Here is a 12,940-nt window from a genome sequence, read left to right as displayed (position 1 = left end):
TGCTGGTCAAGTAAATATATATTGTTGTTTAAGAAATGAGCTTTTGTTAAAATCGAAACCAGAAATAAGGAACTTACGTGTTGGTCATGAGTTTTAGTTTTAGGTGACATAATGTCTGGAGTTATATCTGTCTACATAATATAATGTGACATAATGAGTCTGCTTCGATACAGAGATGTAAAGAGTTAATAAATGACTATGATTGGTTGAATGTATGTTAAAAGGAAATATGTCATTTGAACATGTACCCCTTATTGGTGGAAGATGGCTGGTGACGCCCATCTTTCATTTATACTTAACACTCTGTCTGAGCCATAATAAATCCAAACAGTGTATGAAGCAACTTGTGTTGTGTCAATTATTTATATACGCTGTTTCCTATGCATAGAAGATTTTGAGTGAGAGCAACGGAATCGGCCGACAATGAGGTAATTATAATTAGATAATAAGATAATAGTCAGGACTAGTGGTTATAGTTACAGGTGGTCCTAACACACACTAATTACAAGCAAACAGATCACAGGGGAGGATGGTTACCTTTAATAGCCATTCAAACCCCTTTGTGTCAAATTGTGTGCATGTTATCAGGCCAAAATCACCAGGGTATGTAAACTTTTGATCAGGGTCATTTGGGTAGTTTCTGTTGTGATTATGATTTAAAAAGAGTAAACACAGTTGATTGATAATAAATGGCTTCAGCCAAACGCTAACCATGAGTGAAAGAAAAGTTTTTGTGTTATCATTCATATTCTCTGAAAAATGGCCAAGAAATCATAAATTCTGTCGGGGTATATAAACTTATGAGCACAACTGTATATCCCATAGTTTAGAGACGCTATAACGCAAACCAGTCAATATAGGCTTATTGGGATTTTTTTACCAAAAATTTGTAGCAGAATACATATTGACCTAAATTTATGAAGAAATTTAATGTTTTTAATTGTTTTATTGGATATGTTTTATAGTAAAAAATTTAGTTTTTTTGTTTGTTTTCAAAATTGTCTGTTTGTTTTGTTTATAGCACAAAAAATAAAAACCCAGTGGTGATCAAATACTACCAAAAGAAAGCTATATTTGTGGGGGGAAAAAAATTACATAAACTTCATTGTGTACAAATTTGCATGACTGCGCAATTGTCGGTTTTAAGTAGCACAGTGCCGTAAAGCAAAAAATGGCCTGGTCATGAAGGGGGGGGGTAAATCTTCCGGGGGTCAAGTGGTTAAAGTGATAAGTTTTCAGATGTGATTTGAAGATGGATAGGAAACCAATATTGCGGATGTCAGGACTCAGGAGGCAGGGCGTTCCAAAATCGAGGGACAGAGCGGGTAAAGGCTCCCAGTCCCATAGTAGTCAGGCCAAGGATAAAAGTTTGAGGAGATTAACAGAGCAGAAAGATATTTAAAGAATAAATTATAGTGCATTTTCAAAGAACACATACTTTTAGTTATCGCTATAATGTGTACGAGGGCTGGTAGAAATTGAGAGTTCCCATATCCCCAGAATGTTTGCCAATATAAGGAGACTTCAGGGAAATATTAATGTTTTGGCAAAATGCATTAAGGTCAGTGGGGAAGTAGAAATGAAAGTTGGTTTTGATAGTGAAATCAGCTTTCCATTGCTTTGCCAAAAACAGCCCCTCATTAGAAAATAAAGACAATGAAAAAAAGCAAAATAAAATATTTGAAGTGACAAAACACAAATAATGATCAGATACACAACCTGTCTTAAATTAAGAACACGATTTATTGCTATCAATCTAAATTTATTGAATAGAAATATTTTATTTACAAAATAGTCATATACAAGTGGTACTTACTGTATTTATTGGCGTATAACACTCACTTTTTCACCAGAAAAATCGGGTGCAAATAGCGTGTGCGTGTTATACGCCAATACTTCAATTTTAGCTGCCTCAGAGTGGACAGGGAGCAGGGTGGGATGAGCGCCGTCAGATTACATTCAGTGAGAATCTCCTGTTTACTTGGCGGCCTCTGTAATAGGAAGCCCCGTCTCCTGGGCCGCCATTGGACCACTGTTCTGTTCGATCAGGCTGCACTGATGGCAATGGTGAGGCTGCTGCATTGAAGGCAATGGTGAGGCTGCTGCATTGATGGCAATGGTGAGGCTGCTGCATTGATGGCAATGGTGAGGCTGCATTGATGGCACTTGTGAGGCTGCAGATGGGCATTGATCAGGATGCATTGATGGCAATGGCCAGGCTGCAGATGGGCACTGACTCTTATTTTGCTTCAAAGTTTCTTATTTAAAATGTAGTTTTTTTTTCCTGAAACTTCCCTCTTAAAATGAATGTGCGTGTTATACGCCTGTGCGTGTTATACGCCGATAAATACGGTACTTACCTACAAGAACAATAAAAGTATAGAGTAAAACAATAAACAATACTTCTAGAAAACACCTAAACCTGAAGCTGCATATGGTGTATAATATATAAGCACCCCACGGAGGACTTAGCACACGCGTTTTATAGGCTGATGTTGGTTCGCAAGTGGACCAATATGGTTTTATAGCTATACGGAAGCAGCATTGCCCCAAATGCTGGGTCTAAAGCTGGGTGCATGTTGGGATTACTCTCCTCTTGTGATCAGTCGAACTCCAGATGTATTGAAAAGCAGACAATTTATTTCAGATGTGTCACACAAATTGATGATGCTTACAAGCCAAAAGATGCAGTAAGAATCATACAAAGAGATGTACATCCCCCCTCCTAATACCTACAATAATATAGCTATAACGCTTCTATTGGCTGAGGAAACACAGATAACGTGCCTGGTACAAAATGGTACTTTATTTTGCTAATTAGTATTTCCTGTACATTCTTGTTCTACCATATATGGTTAAGCCTAATCATCCTACAACTTACTATGGAGTTAGTTAAAGCAAACGATACAGCAAGTTAATACAACAATGTGCTCAGAAGTCATCTTAAGAAAAGTCTCAGGGTTATTGTTTTTCTAATAGTTTTTCTAATAGTCACACAATAAACATTTAAAACTTTTCTAACATTCCCTCCTCTTGTGTGACTATTTTATCTCAACACATTTCGATGATAGTCCCAGTGCTATACACTTTCGGTCTGTATGTCATTAGGTTGAGCTTCAATGTCCACATAGGTCTCCTCAGAGGTAGGAAGGGCTTCATACATCGTTCTTGAGACTGCGGTTTCAATCAGTTTTTGTGAAAGTCCTCGAATACAGGGAATGCAGCAGCATCCGCAAGTGATCAAAACGGCCAAAGCCACAGCAATTGAGATCAAACATGATGTGATAAGTCCAGTCCACTTACCGAACCATCCTTCAAGCCAGTTTGTTAATGGATCATTAATACCTGAGTTTTCCGCTAATTCATTGGATAGAGCAGTCAGTCCTTCCAAGGCTCTGGTCGCGGTCCCTCCAGGAGCTGTATTATTAGGAATAAAGGTGCAACACATGCTACCAAACATTTTACATACCCCTCCTCTTTCAACTAGGACCATATCTAAGGCCATTCGGTTCTGCCATGCCATTAGAGATGTGGTTGCCAACTGTTCTGTTAGGCCCTTCACAGCGTCCCTAGTATAGTTTACCAATCGTTGTTGGTTATAGTATTTATATATATATATATATATATATATATATATGTATATATATATATATTAAGTTAATCCAGTCAACATTTTTATCTATAGTCACCCACCAGAGAAGAGACTCAAACCCAGCTGTCACCTGATTCCTGGCCCTAAACTCATCCAGCACTCCGCGAGGAACCCCAATCTCATCTATGTAGATCAGAGAGTTAAATGACCCTATGGGAGAGGTGTCCCTCCGATACCGTTGGCGACTCTTAGTCCACGGGTGTTCTGACAGGATCCTCAGGGGCATTGCCAGCTGGACCATAGCGCAATCCCCTCGGGCATTGGCCAGTATCCTAGCTTACAGTTTCTTATCCCCACACATCCACCAGACATCAGCTCTCTGAATGTCATGTTCAACCCAGTCACCATTGCCCATATCCTCTCCCTACAATAGTCATCGGGTAGCGACCCAAGATCCACTCCGCTACGGTTCCCTGGGAGTGCAAAACAAGCAAAGTTGCCTGGATAAGCAGTAACCACCGGAGGTATCTGAGGTCTCTGTACTGGGGGAAACAATAAACTCAACGTGTGACAGGTAGAATTTGTTTCAGGTTTATAGCTCTTATTATATAATCGCAACATACATTTTAAACCTTCTGGATCTGTATTGTGATCTAGAGGAAAAGGGACCCTTGCTAAATGTGGTCTGGCTCCGGCACAAACTAAACAGTTTTCTTTTTTTAGAGTTTTAACCATGTACCTCAACCATTCTAACCACTCATTTTTTTCTTGGTAACCCGTCTCCAAAGCTATGACATCTTCTATTGTTAGGTTAGTAAATCTTATAGTTTTACTCAGAACTTCTATTTTAGTATGGCGTCACTTCCGGTCTGAGCGGCTCTTGTTTTATCATGTGAGTATATCTCCTAAACTTTTTATTAAATAAAGCCTTTTTAAACAATATCACACTATGGGCATTACTCTTTCCCCTATGTGACATCTTGGTGGAAAAGCCAGCAAAACGTTTCTCAGATTGCCCAGCAGAACTCCAGAGGGCTGCACAGTGGCTCACACTGTGAAGGCATAACACCCCTGGGGGGTAATGTCATCTGGTGAGTGCAATCACATTATTAACACGGATAATATCACCTGGCACCACTGTCACTTGCAAGGATAATCAGCACCAAATTTTGATGAAGCACTGGACACTGTTTTTTTTTTTTTTTTTTTTTTTTTTTTTTTAAGCACATCACTTTATTTATTGTATGGACTTATCTACTCATAATTTAGTGTTTGCAACAATTTCATCATTTGTTTTGGTTTTGAATGTGGTCTTACTGTGGTGTAACACAGAGACGTATATTGAATTGTGCATTCACATTTTTGTTGATTATTATTTTTTTATTTTTCACTTCTGCTTTAAGTTTATCTATTGGCATAATTGGATTTTTATTCACATACCAGATTTTTGATACAGCAGACATCCATATTTATCACTTTGCCAACTAGGTATTAGATCACTGCATTTCTACAGTTCCAGATATTGTAGATCATGGATTTTAGTTTGCGGACTCCAGAGGGTGTAGCACACCAGTTGGACACCCTATCTGAAGTTCAGCACCTTCAACACACACACTCTGATATTCATCAACAGGGGGTGTAACACTATCACTTGTATAGGTTATTTTTAATTCTTGCCCCCAGGGGGTGCAACACAAAAGTGGTTTACTGCATCAGAGGTTTAATACATAAAGTAGTTGCATTTGTTTAGATGTTTGTTACTTATATATATTTTTATTTGTGTTTTTTTCAAACACATTTTGAGACCAACAGACAGAGGCTGTATCACAGTTCATTTTATTTGAGGCATACCTCCCCTAATATTTTACATATATATTTTTTTAATTTGAAGGGAAATAGCACCACGTCTACACTCCCATAGTCTACCTTTTCCTGTTGTCAGGTTTTTTTAGGTGGTAATACCTTGAGGAAAAATTTGCCTGAGGGGTCAGTTCCTGACACCCATGCTCCCTTAGAGTACAACCGCTGATCTTCCTTCCTTGACTCCTTTAATGTTATCAGTAATTATTTACAATTCTTACTATGTGTGTAGGGGAGTTGGCCGCTTTTGTAATTGAATCTTTCCTTTATTACACTCTTTTTAGGCCCTGGTAGATTATACCCCCAATCTTGATGTGCTGTGGTCCACAGGGCTTGATCCCATGCTTGACATCCTGCCCTATTCCAGAGCCAGCAAATGTATTTATCTGCCCATAGAAGTCCTCTAGCCCCAGTTGTATCCCCACAATCTGCAATCTGACAGAAGTCTACCAGTATAGTGCTAGTTATTCCCTCTATAAAGGTTAGATTCAATGCTTTTCCTGTTCTTTCCCAACCCAAAGGTTCCTCTGCTCTTCCATAACTTATAACCCCTCTTATGGATGCCTCTCCTAGAATCACCAGTAACCCAAGAATAATTACTGTCCCTTTTATCCTAACCAGCTACAGAGTTCCAGTGGATAGGGTAGGGGAGTTGGAAGGGGAGGGAGACTTCACCGGTTTGAGACAAGTCCCACCTTGTGTGAGACCTCCATTTGTAGCCGGACTTTCTGAACCTCTTGTAGCCAACTGGCCCTACTCTACCTGTAAAACCTTTTTACAATGGGACTGGTGAATCCAGGTAGACCACTCTGCAATCCTTATCGCAGTAGGGGTAGTTAGGAGGACTTTGAAAGGACCATCCCACCTTGGGGAGTACCACTGCTTTTTCTTATTACTTTTTGTTAAGACCCAATCTCCCACATGCACCTATTCATCTTCTTGAATTGGACCTTCTAGGACAGAACAAAAATCATTAGTACGTCTTTGTCTTAACAGCCTAGACATGTATTCTGCTAGTGTGTGCTCAGACTCCTCAGTAGGTGTTTCATTTGGTTGTAAGGGTATCTTATATGGCCTTCCATTTATCATCTCAAATGGGCTTAAACCTTCTTTTGTGGGTGTGATATGCATACTGGTCACAGCTACTAGTAGGCAGTACATCCAATTTTTACCAGTTTCTTCCATAGCTTTCCTCAGTTTGCTTTTTAGAATGCCATTATGTCTTTCCACCAATCCAGCTGATTGGGAATGATAGGCACAATGGTATTTCACTTGAATTCCCATCACTTCTGTCAAATGTTGTATAGTTTTATTTACAAAATAGGGTCCATTATCACTGTCTGTGCATCTGCACTTCCTGTCAGGAATTCTCCACCCATTTGGTCAGGGTGTCTAGGATTAGCAAACAATATTTCTTCCTTTCACATTTGTCCAATTCAATAAAATCCATGCAAATGTGTTGGAATGGATATTGCGGTGTGGGGATCTTCCCTTTCCGTGGTCTTATGCCTCCCTAAGCATTGTATCTTGCACATATAATCCATTGAGAGGAAAAAGTTTTTTTAGTAGTTAGTGAAGCCAAAGGCTGTAAATACCTTATTGAACATCTCAGTCACCCCCCTGTTTGACACATGTGTTACTCCATGTGTCAATACTGCTGCATACCTAAATAAGGATTTTGGCAATACCGGTTTTCAATCAGGTGACATGTAGATGTTATCTATACTTGTGCAACCTTTTGTTTTCCAATATTGTTTCTTTGTCTCTAAGGACTGTGTAGGCTACATTATTTCATACCTTAATTTAATGTTCTAAACTGTAAAATACCTCTAAAGGTTCAATTTTGTACCCATTCATGTAATCACTAGACACCCACCCCATAAAAAGGAACTCGCCTCATTCTTCAGTTCTGTAGAAGGAGGAGGGGGGGTGTCATATCTGCACTTGAATTGGGGCTTGGCAAAATAGATACTCTTTATCTAACATGAATGAGCGCAGGATCACAGATCAAACTACCAAAGAAAGCCTTCCTTACTTTGGAGTTGTTAAAAACAATATTCTTTCATTTATTCAAATATAAGTCCATAAGTCCACCAAGTATGCAGACATAAAATGTTTCCTAGTGACATTTACATTATTTGACATATATTTTATATATATATATATATATATATATATATATATATATATATATATATATATACATAAAAATATTTAAAACATGAATCCCCTTTTGTATTGTTCCCCTTATTCTCTGGTCCCAAGTGAAATCCAAAGGGTCCCAAAACATTTTTTTTTATTTAACCCAAACACATATTCTGATTCAGAACTTAGCCTTTTAATTTTATAAATGTACCTAAATGTAAACAGCATTGCATCATTAACACTTTACAGTTGAAAATCTGTAAGTTCTAAAAGTAACATATCCAAGAAATATTTACTTTAAGACTATTATTTGGACTTTCTTTCCCACCGAAAATCCTAATATTTTCACAGATGCACAAATTAACCTCTGTGTGCTCAAAGGGTTAATGCTGCCCTACTAGTCATCCATCATCATCTCCCTCTCTCTTCTGCTATGTCTGTCAGGCAATCTGCATTTTCTTGTTTCTGAGAAAAAGCATCAAGTCTGTATATTCCCTTCTCTCCTCTCTCTGGACTTCAAAACTACTGCACGCTTCTCTTAGCAAAGCCCATTCAAATCCCTATTTCCACCATATTGAGCATGGTGTCAGGATGATTGAAGTGCTAACCCCAGCCATTCACCCGACAAACAAATCACCTACCGCCGAATCCCCACACCCCCCACAGGGGAATTGAGATGGCAGGGAGGGAGTGAGAGTCGTGTCTGCAGGTAGTGGGAGGCCAGTACTGCTGCTGTGTGCCTGTAGTCAGCGTAAGTTGCTCCATGCCACTACCCAGTGGCCTCTGTAGTGCTTGAGCAATGAGTTAGGACCATATACTTTCCTACCATCTGCACTCCTCTCCCTGCACTAATTCTCCTGCAAATACTGCCCACCGCCATACAGTCCATACTCCTCTCCTGCACATACTACCCACCACCATACAGTCCAAACTCCTCTCCTGCACATACTACCCCCCACCATACAGTCCACACTCCTCTCCTGCACATACTACCCACCAGCATACAGTCCACACTCCTCTCCCGCACATACTACCCACCACCATACAGTCCTCACTCCTCTCCCTGCACATACTACCCAACACCATACAGTCCGCATTCCTCTACCTGCACATACTACCCATCTCCATACACACTGCACTCCTCTCCCTGCACATACTACCCACCACAATACAGTCCACACTCCTCTCCCTGCACATACTACCCACCACCATACAACCCACACTCCTTTCCCTGCACATACTACCCACGCCATCTACTCTGCACTCTTCTCCTGTATATACTACCCACCGCCATACACTCCGCACTCCTCTCCTGTATATACTACCCACCGCCATACACTCTGCACTCCTCTCCTGTATATACTACCCACCCCCGTACACTCTGCACTGTACATTCCCTATTTAACATTACCGCATTCTGCACAATGTAATCATCTCAGATAATATTTAACCACATCCCCTTTAAGCCACACCCAATTTTCGCCGTAGCGTGCCACGTTTTTATTTTTCTCCATGTCTAGGGCCCAGTTTTGATCTTGCACATGGGCCCACTGATTTCATGATACGTCCTGGGTATCGTGCTATATACCCCTACATGGTTTTGTGTACTTTGTCTTTGTCGTTTTTTTTCTATCTGTGACATATCATGATTGCTTTGTTCCTATACCTGTACAGGTGAACATTGTAATGACTTTTCAGAGATCTTGATGGTATATAATGTCCTGAACATGTTGTAATGTTCATCAATGTCCATTCTTTAGCTATATAATTAAAGATTACATTCTCACTGTTTCTCTTACCTACACCATACAGCCTATTCACTATGTCTTCCCACAAAGAGGCCAGACTACTGTTAAAATGACTATTACACCTACTACATTCTTTTTTTGACATATCCATAACCAGGTAGTGACACCATTAAAAATTAATATTGAAGGTACACTTACCAAATATTCTTTTTTGTTACTGGCTGTATAAGTTGTCATATTTATTATCACCTTTTTTGTGAAATGTCTATTAAAGCAGATTATATTTAAATGTCAAGTTTAGCACCGGCATCACAGTCTTGTATATTTTGCACTTTTGACCTTTAAAGAGGACTGTACTAAATATTCTGCAATATCTTAAAGCTTGTTAAATGTTCTTGGATATTTAGAAAATAAACGGCTTTCATTTTACTACTGAATAGCGGATTTTGTTTGAAAGTGTCTGGGAAGAAATTCAGATCGCTTCTCTGATCAATCTTCTTGGCAATAAAGAAGTTAGTCTGTAACACTAATGGGCTCGATCCTATCAGAGGTTTAACTGTGTTTAAGTTGCCCTCTAACCCGACCTTGCTCTAGACAATAGCTTTTTGGGTGCGCTAAATGGCCACTTTTTGCCATTGCTGCCAAATTAATGAGCCCATGTCATACTTCGTTTACAGTTCACTCACGGAGCGATCAAGTGGAAAATGAGACTGAGATTCTTAAGGAAACTTGTACACATTTTCACAGATTATGCTTTCAATTCTCGAAAAGTCTCTGATCTTCCATCTTGGTCAATCAAACCACCATGCAGGAGGAGCAAAATGCCTGACACTTCTTATTGGAATTTGCTTAATGAATAATTTGTCAAGAATTTTAATTTCACACGCGTACACACAAACACACACACACTGCAAGCCAAGGATAGAAGGGCGTAGATGGCTAGAATCTATTAAAGCTGTAAAGTAGACTTGTGCACAACAGGAAATTTTGTTTAGTTTCAGTGTGTTGTCATTCGTAAAATACATAACTTCGTTCTGTTATATTCGTTATGTTACGTTAATTCATTTTCAGATAATTCGTTATTATTCGCAGAGTGTCGATATTCCTTATACTGAATCTCGAATCATGTCGAATACATTAGTTATATCCGATATAATTTCTTTCGTATTAGTTGAATAGTTCGATATTTATTTATGTATATTGATTCGTGATAATGATTCGTAGTTTGGAAAGTCGTTTGTTTATTGAATCTATTAACACACACAATGACAATATCTCTTCTCCTCTGCTCAAATACAATACAACACCCTTCTCACTCAGTTCTCAGGAATGCACTTTGCCAGTAATCCAACCTCCAGCACAAAATGAATCAGCTGATTGGACTGTAAGATTTACTTTTAGTTGACCTTTTGTTTCATTAGATCTTTAACGAATTACCGATTCATGTCGAATTCATTCGTTATATTTGTTATAATTTCTTTCGTATTAGTTGAAATTCATTACTTTTTTTATTGCATCCGAATGTCCAAAAGATGCTAAATTCGGCCGAATTTAGATTCGTTACGAAACAAATTGCACATGTCTACTGTAAAGCTGAACTCTGGGAAACAGCTAAATACACAGTTAAAATATATATATTGTAAATGTTTACCTCCCGAAGGGCTTACATTTCTGTTCATCCAGACCTAAGATTTTTACACATCAGAAATACATGTGCATCCAACACTTTTGATTGGCTTTTAGTTCTGCCCCTCCCTCTCTCAGTCTACTGTACAGGCCATTACAGGAGGTTAATATCAGGTTCTTACACAGTTGCATTAAAGAACACATTTAATGATTTTGTAACAAATATATGACTGCATTCACTGGTGTTTATTATATGCCTGGAAGGAGTCCTGCATTAAGGCTGTGGGGCAGAAGCAAAGTAAAATGGCTGGGTTGACGTATTTCATCCTTGTATTTAGATGATTGTCATGAGTTAAGCTTTAGCTTTTGGAGAACTTTCAACATTTATGTCCTTTAGTGAGTGTTTGTTAAATTATATATAATGTTTACCAATCATAGATAGGACCTTTATGAAATACATTTAATAAATTAAGAATTAATTAGTGTCCCTTATGATTGTCATCTCTTAATCAAATGATAAGTTAATTGAATTGGTCGCACAGGTGAATTATCTTGTTGGGTATCATGTACATAACTTAAAAGGGTGTCTGTTTTGTGCATGTACATGAATTGTTATATATATAAGGTATATATATATATATATATATATATATATATATATATATATATATACAGTGATGGCCGAAATTGTTGGCACCCCAGGAATTTTTCCAGAAAATCACGTATTTCTCACAGAAAAGTATTGCAGTAACACATGTTTTGCTATACACATGTTTATTCCCTTTGTGTGTATTGGAACAAAACAAAAAAAGGAAGGAAAAAAAGCAAATTGGACATAATGTCACACATGATGTCACCCAAAATTCCAAAAATGGGGTGGTCAAAATTCTTGGCAACCTTTCAAAATTGTGGATAAATAAGATTGTTTCAAGCATGTGATGCTCCTTTAAACTCACCTGGGGCAAGTAATGCCGCTTACACACGACCGGACTTTCCGGCAGAAAAGGTCAGACGGAATTATTTCATCGGATATTTTGATCGTGTGTGGGCTTCATCAAACTTTTTGCTTTCTAAAATTCTGACGGGCCTAGAAATAGAACATGTTTTAAATCTTTCCGACGGAATCAATTCCTATCGGGAAAACCGTTCATCTGTATGCTATTCCGAAGGACCAAAAATTACACAAGGGCAGCTATTGGCTACTGGCTATTTAACTTCCTTTATCTAGTCCCATCATACGTGTTGTACGTCACCGCATTCTAAACAATCGGACTTTGGTGTGATTGTATGTATGCAAGTCCGTTTCAGCAGAACTCCGTCAGAAAAACCATCAGAGTTTATTCTGACGGAAAAAACGTGTGTATGAGGCATTACAGGTGTGGGCAATATAAAAATCACACCTGAAAGCAGATAAAAAGGATAGAAATTCACTTAGTCTTTGCATTGTGTGTCTGCGTGTGCCACACTAAGCATGGACAACAGAAAGAGCAGAAGAGAACTGTCTGAGGACTTGAGAACCAAAATTGTGGAAAAATATCAACAATCTCAAGGTTACAAGTCCATCTCCAGAGATCTAGATTTGCCTTTGTCCACAGTGCGCAACATTATCAAGAAGTTTGCAACTCATGGCACTGTAGCTAATCTCTCCGGGCGAAAAATTGATGAAAGGTTGCAATGCAGGATAGTCCGGATGGTGGATAAGCAGCCCTAAACAAGTTCCAAAGAAATTCAAGCTGTCCTGCAGGCTCAGGGAGCATCAGTGTCAGCGCAAACTATCCGTCGACATTTAAATGAAATGAAATGCTATGGCAGGAGACCCAGGAGGATCCCACTGCTGACACAGAGACATAAAAAAGCAAGACTACAGTTTGCCAAAATGTACTTAAGACAAAATCCTTCTGGGAAAATGTCTTGTGGACAGATGAGACCAAGATAGAGCTTTTTGGTAAAGCACATCATTCTACTGTTT

At 38.8% G+C, this 12,940-nt stretch overlaps 1 long non-coding RNA gene across 1 annotated transcript in view; it reads left to right on the top strand.

Annotated features, from left to right (window-relative positions):
* Positions 1 to 316: 316 nt before the first annotated feature.
* The window catches only part of LOC141120928 (uncharacterized), a 251,647-nt gene continuing 239,023 nt past the window's right edge, over positions 317 to 12,940 (top strand). The window contains exon 1 of the long non-coding RNA XR_012240512.1: positions 317 to 428. This is a non-coding gene — a long non-coding RNA (uncharacterized lncRNA). The remainder of the gene's footprint in view (positions 429 to 12,940) is intronic.

Source organism: Aquarana catesbeiana, linkage group LG01 (genome assembly GCF_042186555.1).
Source record: "Aquarana catesbeiana isolate 2022-GZ linkage group LG01, ASM4218655v1, whole genome shotgun sequence".
Lineage (NCBI taxonomy): Eukaryota > Metazoa > Chordata > Amphibia > Anura > Ranidae > Aquarana > Aquarana catesbeiana.
The sequence above is the reverse complement of the archived record's forward strand: the minus strand, read 5'-3'. Positions and strand labels throughout refer to the sequence as shown.